The sequence below is a fragment of the Orbicella franksi genome, chromosome 7 (genome assembly GCF_964199315.1).
Source record: "Orbicella franksi chromosome 7, jaOrbFran1.1, whole genome shotgun sequence".
Taxonomy (NCBI): domain Eukaryota; kingdom Metazoa; phylum Cnidaria; class Anthozoa; order Scleractinia; family Merulinidae; genus Orbicella; species Orbicella franksi.
In genome coordinates, this window is record NC_138151.1 from 24,291,344 (window position 1) to 24,304,227 (window position 12,884).

Below are 12,884 nucleotides of genomic sequence, written 5' to 3' on the forward strand. Positions count from 1 at the left end.
CCATTCAACAACTTGTCAACTGCGCGTCCTAAAGTTCTCGCAATTTGATTGATGGAATTTAAATTACAAAAACCTTGAAAACTTTTTCAGCGCTGAAAAATAGTGAGATAAAAGAAAAATGTGGATTGAGAAATAAAGAAACAAATAAATGCACAGGTAAAGCTGCATTTCGAGAAAACAAATTCTAACAATAAAATATTTTCCCAAAAAAGCCATTTTAACTGGCAGCGCCACTTGTCTCGCCAATTCCACGTGCAACTGCGGCCATGTATGTTTTTTCTGTTGGAATTGAATATCTTCTCCGATCGAAAATTACTGATTTCAATTTGGAAATAAAGTAAGGTTAGTACACACTACATAAAGGCTTTTAACGCAAAGCAAAGAAAAAAAAATTCGTAAAAGATGTCATTCACGCCGTGAAAATGATTTGTGTTTGAAAATAATCGAAACCGGGGAAACTAGGAATAAGTTAAGCCTCTTCCAGGCGTTCAGTTAGGCCCTCTTTACACGACCCCGGATTGCTTTTTACCCCAGGTTGAATCACCGCATAGAGTGCTAAAAATATACACTTTACACAAAAAAATCCTAGAAAGTATAACGGAATATATGGTGGGAGGTCCTGATGTAGAAACCAAAAAAAAAAAAAAAAAAAAAAAAAACCCGAAACAACATGGTTATTTGACTGAAAGTACCAACCCGGGTTGGCTTTTGGCCCACTGTTTACATGTAAGAACTGCAGAAATTTCAACCCTTCTCGCCGGGTCAACCCGAGTTTCGACATACCCGGCAAGGGGGGCTGACCCGCCTAGACTACTGATTTCATGTAAACGCTTATAAAAAACTGACTGCAAAAGGGTTACCCCCCGCGGTGATTCAACCTGGGGGAACCTGGGGTAAAAAGCAACCTGGGTTCGTGTAAAGAGGGCCTTAGTTGGGGCGCAGCGCAAAAAAACAGCGGGAAATCATATGGGAGAAACGCGGCGAGAGAAAGCGCTTCTCCTGTATTTTTTCGTTCGCCGTTTTTCGCGCTGAGCCCCAATTAACTGAACGCCGGCCTGGAAGAAGCTTAACTTATTCCTAGTTCCCAGTGTTTCAATTATTTTCAGACCCAAATCATTTTCACGGCGCGGATAGCATCTTTTTCTGAGGAATCTTTTTCTTTGTTTTGCGTTAAAAGCCTTCAAGTAGTGTGTACTATTTCCAAATTGAAATCAGTAATTTTTGATCGGAGAAGATATTAAATTCCAACAGAAAAAATACATGGCCGCAGTTGCACGTGGAATTGGCGAGACAAGTGGCGCTGCCAGTTAATGGCTTTTTTGGGAAAATATTTTTTTGTTAGAATTATTTTGTTTTCTCAAAGTGCAGCTTTACCTGTGTATTTATTTGTTTCTTTATTTCTCAATCCACTTTTTTTTTATCTTACTATTTTTCAGCGCTGAAAAGACTTTCAAGGTTTTTGTTTGAATTTCATCAATCAAATTGCGAGAACTTTAGGACACGCAGTTGACAAGTTGTTGAATGGTTCAAGGGTTAATTCACACAGGCAGTTTTGGAAAGCAAAGCTTGAGTTTGTTTCGAGGCAACACGACTTTCCAAGGAAACCGAAGGTGTAATTTGTCACATTTTCTAGATATGGTCAAAACTGGACTGTTCTTTACTTTTTTTTTTCCTAAAAGTGAACTGCTAATTATGAAAATCGCGAGTTGAATATAGCATTTGGACTGGAAATATACGCGATATGAACAGTCCACCTCAGGCGGCGTGAATGTTTTAATAATTATTATTTTTATTTCTCAAATTTCTATTTCTAGTTCATTTATGTATTTAATTATTCTTTTAATTCACGTTTAAATTCTTTATTTAATTTTTTTCAATTTCTTTTTTTTTCTTTTTTTTTTTCTTTTTAGACTCCACATTCCGCACTCCGCACTCCGCACTCCGCACTCCTCGTTTTCGGATTTTGATTTTTGGCGACTGGGGACGTCGACACGGCAGAGCCAAAATACTCTTGACGACACCGAACGAGCCTGATATGGCACCGAAGAGTACCAAAAAAGGTACGATTAGGTATATTTACCCACACCCGAATCTGGCCACAAATCCGGGAACATCAGTGACTTGGCTACTACAAAATAATAGGACAATAGACACGGCTTTTGATTGTTTAATTGTGGATTTGGATTAAGTAATCGGGTGTAATCAAACCTGACACTGTCATTTCTTTTATGCGTGGCTGGTTTGAGTTACTATAGACCTTATTCATAAATGGCTGCCGATTTAAAATTCTTTTGTATACATTTAAACTAGCCCGAATAACTTCGCGTGAGAATAAAAATCGTTTGGATTATTAACTCAAAAACGAGGTTAATTGGGCTAATTTTAATACTTACACAATAATTTTCAGTTCGCAGCCATTTATGTGTAGGGTCTATTCTGATAGCGAATTCAACAAAACTAAGAACAAGAAGCCGTCGTAACATTAGATTTAGCTTTCAAGGAGACATTTTCTTTTCAATAATGAAAATTTTAAGTTGTTTAAGACTGAAATAAGTTGTCAGGGCTGTGCTGTAGAGGCGTCCGGGTGCCACAGGCGAGCACCCAGGACTTCATGGTTAGGAACCTTTGGGCTCCTTATAATTTTTTTTCGACTTCAGCCTTGGTTGCATGAGGAAATTTCAGTTAAATACATTAAAATGCTTCTAGGGTTGGCTACTTCATATTTTTGATATTTCATTCCACTAATTCTTCACTTTCAAAGCACCACCATATTCACTGAAAAACAGCAAGCTCAGTTTAAATGACATTCAAATTTTTGTTCTGATATACACTATGCATTGTGGTTCCAAGCAATAAGACTTCGTTTTGCTTTTAAATACGAGAGTAAACCCTTCCTAGAGGGCAGTTTCATGGTTTGAAATATCTATTTAATCAACAGGATGGAGAACTCACCCAGCAGGAGGTAGGAACATATTCCTGATACCCATAATTCTCTGGTTTATTTTTATAACAACTGATCGAAACTGACTAACCGGTTTGTAAATAAACAAGACGATCTAAGATCGAAAGTCGGGCTGTAGCTAGACGTGCTACTAGCTACGAGTGTTGATCATTTGCGGTGCGCAGCGATTCTAAAAATAGCATGTACAGATGCATGTCCCAAAGAAATATCATTAAACCGTAATCATCACGAAAGCATTGCTTATTTTAACTGACCGATAGATGAAAGTGAAAGCCACGGTAATCGTAGTGAAGTTAATTTGAGTTGTGACGTCACTTACGTGTTTGAGGAGATTGAGGTCACTGTCTTTTTCTCTCACCCTGTTCGTGCGCTGCGGTTATTTCATGTGTACTACAGTCTGCACTTCTCGGAGTTCATAACAATATTGTCACCGAGTGAGGGTTTATAATAGCGTGGAAACCCTGTAATAAGTTCGCAATGGATGGTACTTCTAACAGTACACATGCACCTGAGGGCTTGCTTCTACCATATTCGTCTCTTGCATGAGAATCAAATATCTTCAAACTCCCATTATCAGTATGAGAGATACTGACATCAATACATTCTATTGTCAGAATAAATGAAGAACAGTTTTGCAACAAGACTGATTCGAAAGCCCTGTCTTTAGACATAATGTACTGATATCCCTCAATTATTGAATCACAGTGATGTAGAATACCAGTGCAGCTTTCACTGTAATTAATTAAGATGGTAAATTATTTTTCTCAGACATAGCGATCTCCAATTGACGATAATTCTGTCTGTATTGGATATACCCCTGCCCTGAACATTGTGACAGTGTTGAATACAATAATTGATTACCATCTCCATAATTTGCACCAGGTCATTACAGCTATGTATTCCCTTAATCTTATTATAAATCAAAGCGCTCAAACTCACAGCAACAAATTGTTTTCCAGCATCATCACCAAAGTACATAATATCACATTGAACATATGGTCCTAATGATTGATAGAGTAGGATTAATACTATGAAGAGGATCTGTTTCAATGTCACTACACAGAGTAGCACAATGACCTATGTGGCTCGCGTTCCTGAACACATTAGATGATGTATTACAGCTATACATATACAAAGATAGATATTTGCCCAAAGAATCTCTGCAACTCGATGATTTTCGATTCCGTGTTGACCGTGTAGAATGCCATTTCTTTCTCATCTTTTGTACAAACTTGAAACTGTCATTATTGCTCCTAATTCACGTCATCAAAACTAAAAATCGTAACCATTTAATAAATAAAGTCAAGAATCTGGGATATGCTAGACGATTGATAGATGAACAACCTCGCCAAGTGATTAGACTTCTGCAGTTTTTCATTCGCGCGTTATCCGGAGAATTTTATAGAGTGTTGGCGGCCGTAAAGTAAGACAAATATCTGTCATTGAGTTTTGCAATTGAAACGAAAAGTTATAACTCCAGAGTTCCGGCACGTTGAAATTGATACTTCTTCTGGTGCAAGAACAGCTGAGTTAGCAAGAACTAGAGCGATAACTCGTCCTTTGACCTACGCGAACGCCCTCTCGGGCCGCCATTTATTGTCACGTAACGCAAAAGCTTGGAAACAGGAAATACGAGGGTAAACCTATTGTCGCTCGCCCGACTAATAAAAAAAAACCCGTCAGTTTTAATGGATTTTCATTCTTAACCTAGATCCACCAGCCTCAATTAAGGAATAAAAGTGTCATGGAAGGTGACAGTGTGGAAGTGAACTGTAATGCAACTGCCATCCCTGATTCAACTGTTATCTGGGGCTGCTCGTCGGAAATTGTGAATAGAACCCCTGAGAGGTACAAAGACCATGTTTTATAGGCGTGGCTTGAAATGTTTTTCTCCCATAGTGAGTACCCATTCGAAAGCAACACATTAACTGACGTCACCGGTACGGCGAAAGTCCCCGCTGTGGGACCATTTGACGCCTAACACCCTAAGAGGTAGCAAATCCTCTTTTTAACCCCTAACAGTTACGACGAGCACCCCCGTCCATTTTACATGGGAGACCCCCCCCCCCCCTTAGGGCGTTTGAATAGTTTCCTAAAGGGTTTTCTTTACTGCAAAAGAAAACCACTATTTAAAGATTATGGCCGAATTAAAATTGCTATTTGAATTATAAGGAAAGTTTTTTTTACGAAAATAACAAATAGGAGAATGAAAAGAATATGATACATAACAATTAAAAACAAATACTTAAGAATGACATGAACTCCGGGATGTATTTTCCACTTCCAAAAGTATGAAATACTGGAAGATCTTTCTGGTAGGTGCATAAATCGAATATTTCCTGAAGCCACATTACATGTGAATGTTGAAAATGAGGCGCTACGCGGTTTTGATAAGCACCAGCCTAATGGGTCACCAGACTCGAATGCAGAATTAACTGTACTTTACCTTAGAGTTTTCCTAACATAGAAAGCACACATAGAAAATATTATTTTTCGTTTTCTTTTCTTGTTGTAGGCACCAACTTGATAGGCCACAGGATTACAAATGCAGACTTTACCTTAATTACCTTTTTTATACAGACTCTTTCTTGTTCTTAGAACTTAATTTTTATCTTTAAAGCCTGTGATCGTGGAATCTTCAGTCGTGTGATTAATTTCTTATTATAGCGAAGGTTTCTCTGGACAGTATGTGGTCGATATTGGCCCTTAGTCTTTTCTGTACAGCTCGGTCCGTTATGCCAAGACCTCAAACCGATATTCTCCCAGTGTAGCCCTTACGCCTGGTTAATGAGTTATGCAACATTTGTTGAATTACAATTTGTGACAATCATCATGGTTGTTGCAACAAGTGTAGATAAATGACTACTACCAGCCTTGGTTAAGCTAGCTACTAACCTACAAGTTGTTAATAATGTAGATGTCAGGTTCTACATGACTTTACATTGCACACATGATGTCCTTCATATGCTAGCCATGCGAATAAATGTAAGGAGACAATAAGAGCATATTTTTCTCTGAAGTAACTATTTATAGCGAGAGGTCATAATTGATCGTTTTGTTTAATTTCCTTGCAGATGGACCTGAAAATGTCATCTTTACCACAAATACAACAAGCAAAGTTTGTAGAGGAATTGTAATAAACTTCACATGCACTGCTGAAACCAATCCACCAGTGCACACTTTTTCGTTGTATGAAAATGACACTGATTACAAACATGGGAATATCAGGAACTTGGATTAAAACGATAGATAATGCTTGCCAGTTTGTGTTCAGATGTGAGGCTAATAATTCTGTGCAGGGCACTGGAAAAGTTGAAAATTTACAGAGTATGTAAATAACATGTAATTAACATGAAAATAATCAAAAAGAGACTGTTAAGAACAATTTACATGATTTTTCCCCCTTTTACATGTTTTGGAGGTTTCATGTAAAAAACATGTAAATATTTTAAGTGAAACATGTAAATGATGAAGAAAACACTGTAAATGTTTCAAAGCAAAGGGCTAAGATCATGTAAATAACATGTAGACTGTTCCTGCAAATACTGTAAATAGCCTGTAAATTTCTTGTGATTCAACCTGGAACCCCGTAAATAACATGTAAATTTAATACAGGGAGGCTGCCATAATACTGTAAATAACATGTAAATAAAAAAAGGTGAGGCTGTAAACAACATGTAAATAAAAAAAGGGAGGCTGTAAATTACATGGAAAATAAAAACAGGAACCTGTAAATAACGTGTAAATCAAAAAAGGGAGCCTGTAAATAACATGTAAATCGAAAAGGGAGCCTGTAAATAACATGTAAATCGAAAAAGGGAGTCTGTAAATAACATGGAAATCAAAAAAGGAGCCCATAAAGAACATGTAAATCGAAAAAGGGAGCCTGTAAATAACATGTAAATCAAAAAAGGGAGCCTGTAAATAACATGTAAATCGTAAAAGGGAACCTGTAAATAACATGTAAATCGAAGAAGGGAGCCTGTAAATAACATGTAAATCGAAGAAGGGGGCCTGTAAATAACATGTAAATCGAAAAAGGGAGCCTGTAAATAACACTTAAATCAAAAAAGGCAGCCTGTAAATAACATGGAAATCGAAAAAGGGAGCCTGTAAATAGCATGTAAATGGAAAAAGAGAGCCTGTAAATAACATGGAAATCGAAAAAGGGACCCTGTAAATAACATGTAAATTGAAAAGGGGAGCCTGTAAATAACCTGTAAATTGAAAAAGGGAGCCTCCAAATAACCTGTAAATTGAAAAAGGGAGCCTGTAAATAACCTGGAAATGGAAAAAGGGAGCCTGTAAATAACATAGAAATCGAAAAAGGGAGGCAGAAACCCTGTACGATAAATGACTTGTAAATAATAACTTGAAGAAAAATGCATGGAATGTACTGTTTTATTGTAATCAAATCTGTTGACCTCAATTATAATAGTAGAAAATATGCAAATTTATACAGAATCAGAAATTTATTGCAATCAGAACAAGCTCAGTAAAATTCAAATAGTTTTTATATGCCATGAATAAGGTTTACAATGTATACATTGCAACAAATAAAACATGTTTTCTTTTCTATCTATCCATAACAAGATGACTTAAATGTAATTTTGTGCATGGCCAAAATATTTTAAATTACCATGACTGAGCTCCTTTAACCGAATTCAAGCACTTTTCAAGAAGACTACCAAAATTCAAGACCTTTTCAAGATTGTGCGAAACCATGTCATATTCAGCTCTATTTAATTCATAAATAATAAAATGATTAAGAACTATACTGTTGTCAGCTACAACTAGTAAAAATTTTGCAATTTAGGTGTATTACTAAATGAAAATTGTTTGCGAATGGATACCTGTCTTAAATATATACTAAATCCACAAAGTCAAATGTAACATGATGATAATAACTTCGTCACAAAATGAATGAATAAACTGTTTTTCCTCACTAAGTAATTAATGTAGGATTAAATTAGCCTTAATAATTGTTATGAAAAATGGGGGAGGCACGATGGCCTCGTAGTTACATGTAGTGCGCTCAACTCCTGATCCAGCGATCCGGGTTCAAGCCCTAGGCGGGTACATTCTGTTGTGTTGTTGGGCAACACACTTTACTCTCAGTGCCTCTCCACCCAGGTGTATAAGTGGGTACCAGCCAATTTAATGGTGGGATAACCCTGCAATGGACTGGCATCTCATCCAGGGGGAGTAGATATAGTCCTAGTTGCTTCCTGCTACAGAAAGCGGGATAAGCTCCAGCCTGTTGGGCCACGTGGCTCATATGCAGACTTTACCTTTACCTTATTATGAAAATTACTGTAATGTAAGTGTGAAGTATTGATCAACGTTTTTCATAGAGTGAATTATTCTTTTGAAATAACAGAAAAAGGGAGAAAAAACATTTACCACAAGATAGAGATTGACATTCATAAAAACATTCATGCCAAAGGAATACTACATTGCATAACATAAAACAAGGCTTCTGACATCTTTTAGGCTATGTTTACAAAGTCACAGTTTCCTTCTTTTTCCAAAACTGTACAGAATCCAAACAGTATGTAAACATTTTGGACCCCTGACAAAACATTCACTGTAAACAATATTCAAAATTTTACTTTTTCTTTTTGTGATAAAAAAAACTGTACTGTAAAAAAAAGTTCATAGGGGCCTGTTGAAATTGAAAGGCCTATCTAGTACAATAGTTCCCATAACACATCATAAGTTAATAAATTATTGTTCTGGTACTACATGTATGTAAACATAGCCTTTTCTTTTTATGATGAAATCTTATAGCTGCTGTATTGAACAATAAGTATCAACCTAGCAATCTAAGATATTTAAATTTGATGCTAATTCACTAACACAGGTACAGTGTAGGTGATACTTCAAAGCATTAAAAAATGTTTAAAGTGGTTGAATTTATACCAGAAAGCTGCCAGAGCATATCAAAGTGTTGAAGGTCACCATGTTAGACTGTAATGCACCAGGGGCCCATTTCTCGAAGGTCCCAAAAAGTTTTCGCACCCAGAAAGCCATACCAAAATCTGAAATCTTATGCTTACAGAGCTGTTTTAATAGCTTATTCTCAATAGGAACAGCGGTTTCCTTCACACAAGAAGTTTCAGGCATATACAGCTCTTAGTTTTTAGACACAGCTCAATTAAAGATGGCTTTGTGGGCCCGAAAAGTTTCCAGGGCCTTCAAGAAATGGGCCTTGGACCCCTTATAGAGTCAAAAGTACTGTAGACTTCTCAGTGGCTGATTTTTTCCTGATCAAGCATCAATGCCAAGGAGTATGCATGTATTGACCACTCTCAATTTCACTTCATCCTAAAAGTAACATAAAACATTTCGTTAAATAAGATAAGTTATGTCTGAGTATGAATCTGCAAATTCTGTGTATGATATCAATCAGCGAATTTTACACTGGAGTTATTATTTTGTTTCTTATCATTCCAATATATACTGTGTCCTTTGAAATCGGACTGTAGCCAGTCATGTTGACTGGCCAAAGTAATTTTAGCTCGGTCACGTCTCGTTTCTGACCAGTCAGGATATTTACGCAAAAATCAAGTACATGTAATGTGAGCCAAATTAAACCCACAAATATAGTTTGTTTGTTCCAGTCACTGCTAGACCGTTTAAAAATTGGCTTAATATTTTTCCAAACAGATTTAACCCCAGTCACTCGAATGGCATTCCTATCGATCTTGAATGCATGACAAACAGCAAGCGAATGGTCTTTAGCCATTTGAACAGATACATGTATGCATTGGTGTATGTTTTCATTAGAGGTCATAATAAAAAAGAGATTAAAAACTCTCAGATTTACAGTTGGGGATTTGATTGTTTATTCAAGAATGAACAACGTGACCGTCTCAACATGACATGACTGGTCAACATGACCGGCGAGTGAAGTTTTTGGCCAGTCAAGTCACCATTCTGGCCAGACATTGCCCGTTGACCGGCCATTATTTTGAGCCCTGAATATTTAACAATCAAACAGATCTTACATCTACATCTGTAGCTACTGTGTGACAAAAACTTTGCATCTCTGATTGGAAGGCACTGAATGTCAGAGGATGTAGAAGAACTAAACTCAAAATGTGTGGCAGTAAATATTCAATGTTCACTATCTTCTACATTCTAATATTCATGCACAATAAATCAAACTCCTATCAAACAATGTTTAAATAATAAGTCAAGTTATTTACAGACACAATTTGATTGTTTCTTATGTGCACTTATGCTCTATTGGTGGACAAAGGTACAGCTGATGTCATAAATGTTTGTTTTTGTTTCTGTTATGTATTACGAAGCAGATAGATTCTATGTTGTCACGCATCTGTTCAGAAATAGATCACAGAAGACATCGAAATGTGGTAAGAACATCAGTGACACATGCCTGAAAAATTCACAGATTCTGTGACACACTCTGGTAATGGCTTATGTGAATATTCTTTGTTTTTACCACATTTTGGTGTTATCTGTGATCTACTCAGGGCAGGAAAAACCCAGGTCTGATTTCCTCAGCCAAGTAAATTTTGCTCTTGGACAAGTGAAAATAGAAGTTTAGTGGCCCGGTAGGCAAGTGAAATTACAATGTAGCCTCAGTTGTCTTGTGAGTCTGACTAAAAATGCCAGCTTGAGAAATGATAATTTCCAGTCATTCCATTTCAAAACTTAAGACCTAAAGATTAGTTAATTATTAGGTTGAAAGCAAGAATTTATAGTTAGGAATTCGAGCGTACTTCATTCGCATTTGTCCTCTGATTTCCTCACTGGCCACCACACTGGCAACTAATATTTAAATGGGGGCAAGTGAAAACTGAAATTGACTGGCCCACTGGGCAAGTGACTTACAATTTTTTTTCCTGCCCTGCTACAGATGAATGAACAGATGCATGACACATGAAACCTACATGTATTTGGTAAAAGCCCACTTTCGTCCAAGTAAAATGTACAGCTGTGACAGGGCTCTAAAGTGCTGTCTGGTCATCCCAGGGTGAGGCAATCGATTGAAATTGATCCATAAATTGATATAAATCAATAAATTGAAATTAATGTAAGTGTTATCAGTGCTATCAATCAACTGAAAGAAATTCATACTCACATGCTAGAGAAGTTTCAAGTTATTGATTTGATTTTACCAAATTTATCAGTCATTAGAGAATCAATTGAAAGTTGGCCTCTCTTTGTTAGTTCACATAAACTGTAGAAAAATTGTGTCCCTCAACACAATGTTTGATTGTAACTTTTTTATGTAGATTTCAAAGGCACTACCAAAGACCCCCAAAACATAGTTCCCGATACATGTATGCCAACAAAATATTCTGTTTACAAGATACAATGTTATGTTTTTATGCAATTGTATTCATGATTTCATATTTCACTTTATATCTTTCTTATTAAATGTTGCTTAAAAGATAAGCTAGTATCAGCAAAATTGATAATGCTTATTGAAAATTTGATCACAATCGATTACTCATGACGAATCCTTTTATTGATTTCTGATATCATTGACTAATTTCTATTGATTGTTATGAAATAATCGATTGATTATACTGTGTCGTCCAAGACAAGTACATTTTCCTGCCTGGGCAAGTTACTCTTCCTTTTTTTTTTTTTTTTCAAGTCCTGTGTAGTTTTCATGACAGTTTGAGGTACATGTATACCTCTTTATAAAGTATCGTAGTGTTTTTTTTGTGAAAGAAAATTTCACAACATTTAACTTACTATTAGCACCAGTGGGTGCAATGTCCACGTACAGTTGAGTAGCATATTGTAACTTGCATGTAGGTACAACTGTAGACACTTGAGTAACTTCAGAATACTTACATTAGCATAAGAGAAATTTCTCTGCTGAAGATGGCACATTACATTTTAGCTTACTAGCATTCACATCAGAAGGCAACATAACCTTACAAGAGAATGCATCAGAAGGAATCATAAGGTGCGTATAAGCCAATAACAAATGTCGCATGCTCTTACTCGGTTATCGAGAACAGATAATAACAGATCATAAAGCTCTTTATGCACGGCTGGTAAACATCAACAAAGTCGATGCCACAAGCAATGTAACTTCTCCTTGATAATGACACATTCACAACCAAAGGCAAAACGAAATGTATACGTATTTTGACGTTACTTAACTCTACTCGTTCAATTTATGCAAAACTTGCTCACCTCTTGTTGTTGTTGTTGCCTGTAATCGCTATCTTCAGCTTCTGGGTAACGGAAAACTTTGCCTTGAAACCGTGCACGATGACGAAGCGAAGGTAGAGTGGATTTTGGCCTGTTAAAACAGAGCTCGAGTTCGATGCAAGTTCCAACGAACTGCCAAACATGGCGGGAGAACCGAGAGGACCTGGTACCTAACATGAAGACCGCTGATTCCTGTTTGTTGGAGATCGGGCACTCACAAGGCTGGTATGCTCTTACAAAGGGACTGGGATAACAGTGACGGCAATGAAAGCACAGAACGGTAGAAATCACCAAAAAAAAGACAAAATGTCATTTTGGGTTACCGAAAAAAAGTCAGCTATCATTTTCGGAAAGGCGATAAGTCCTAACGTTTTCGGGAAATGGACAAAAAAGCCCTAATAAGTACGAGAATACTCAAGCTCCTCTAGAATAACCGAACAGATAATTTTTTTTTTTTTTTTTTGCGCAACCTAAAATTAACCTACAGAGCTTTGAAAGTACACCAGATAGCCTAAAACAGCGTTTCAAAGCATTCGAGAGAAAACGGTCGTTGGGCCGGCCGTGTCCCTTACGGTTCCTTGCCTAACCTAACTCGCGTCAGTTCAAACTCGGTTACCAGGGCTCTTTCCGTCTTGAACTCACACAACACGCGACGCTTTCATGGTCCTTCATGAGTAAATACGTACGTGTCCGAGAATTAATTTTTCTCTTCTCTAGAGAC

At 36.9% G+C, this 12,884-nt stretch overlaps 1 long non-coding RNA gene across 1 annotated transcript; it reads right to left on the reverse strand.

Moving 5' to 3' along the window:
- Positions 1 to 7,028: 7,028 nt before the first annotated feature.
- Positions 7,029 to 12,620, reverse strand: LOC145492531 (uncharacterized). The gene is made up of 2 exons (XR_014050000.1): positions 12,146 to 12,620; positions 7,029 to 9,289 (listed from the first exon to the last, which is right to left on the reverse strand). It is a non-coding gene; the product is annotated as an uncharacterized LOC145492531 (long non-coding RNA).
- Positions 12,621 to 12,884: the final 264 nt, after the last annotated feature.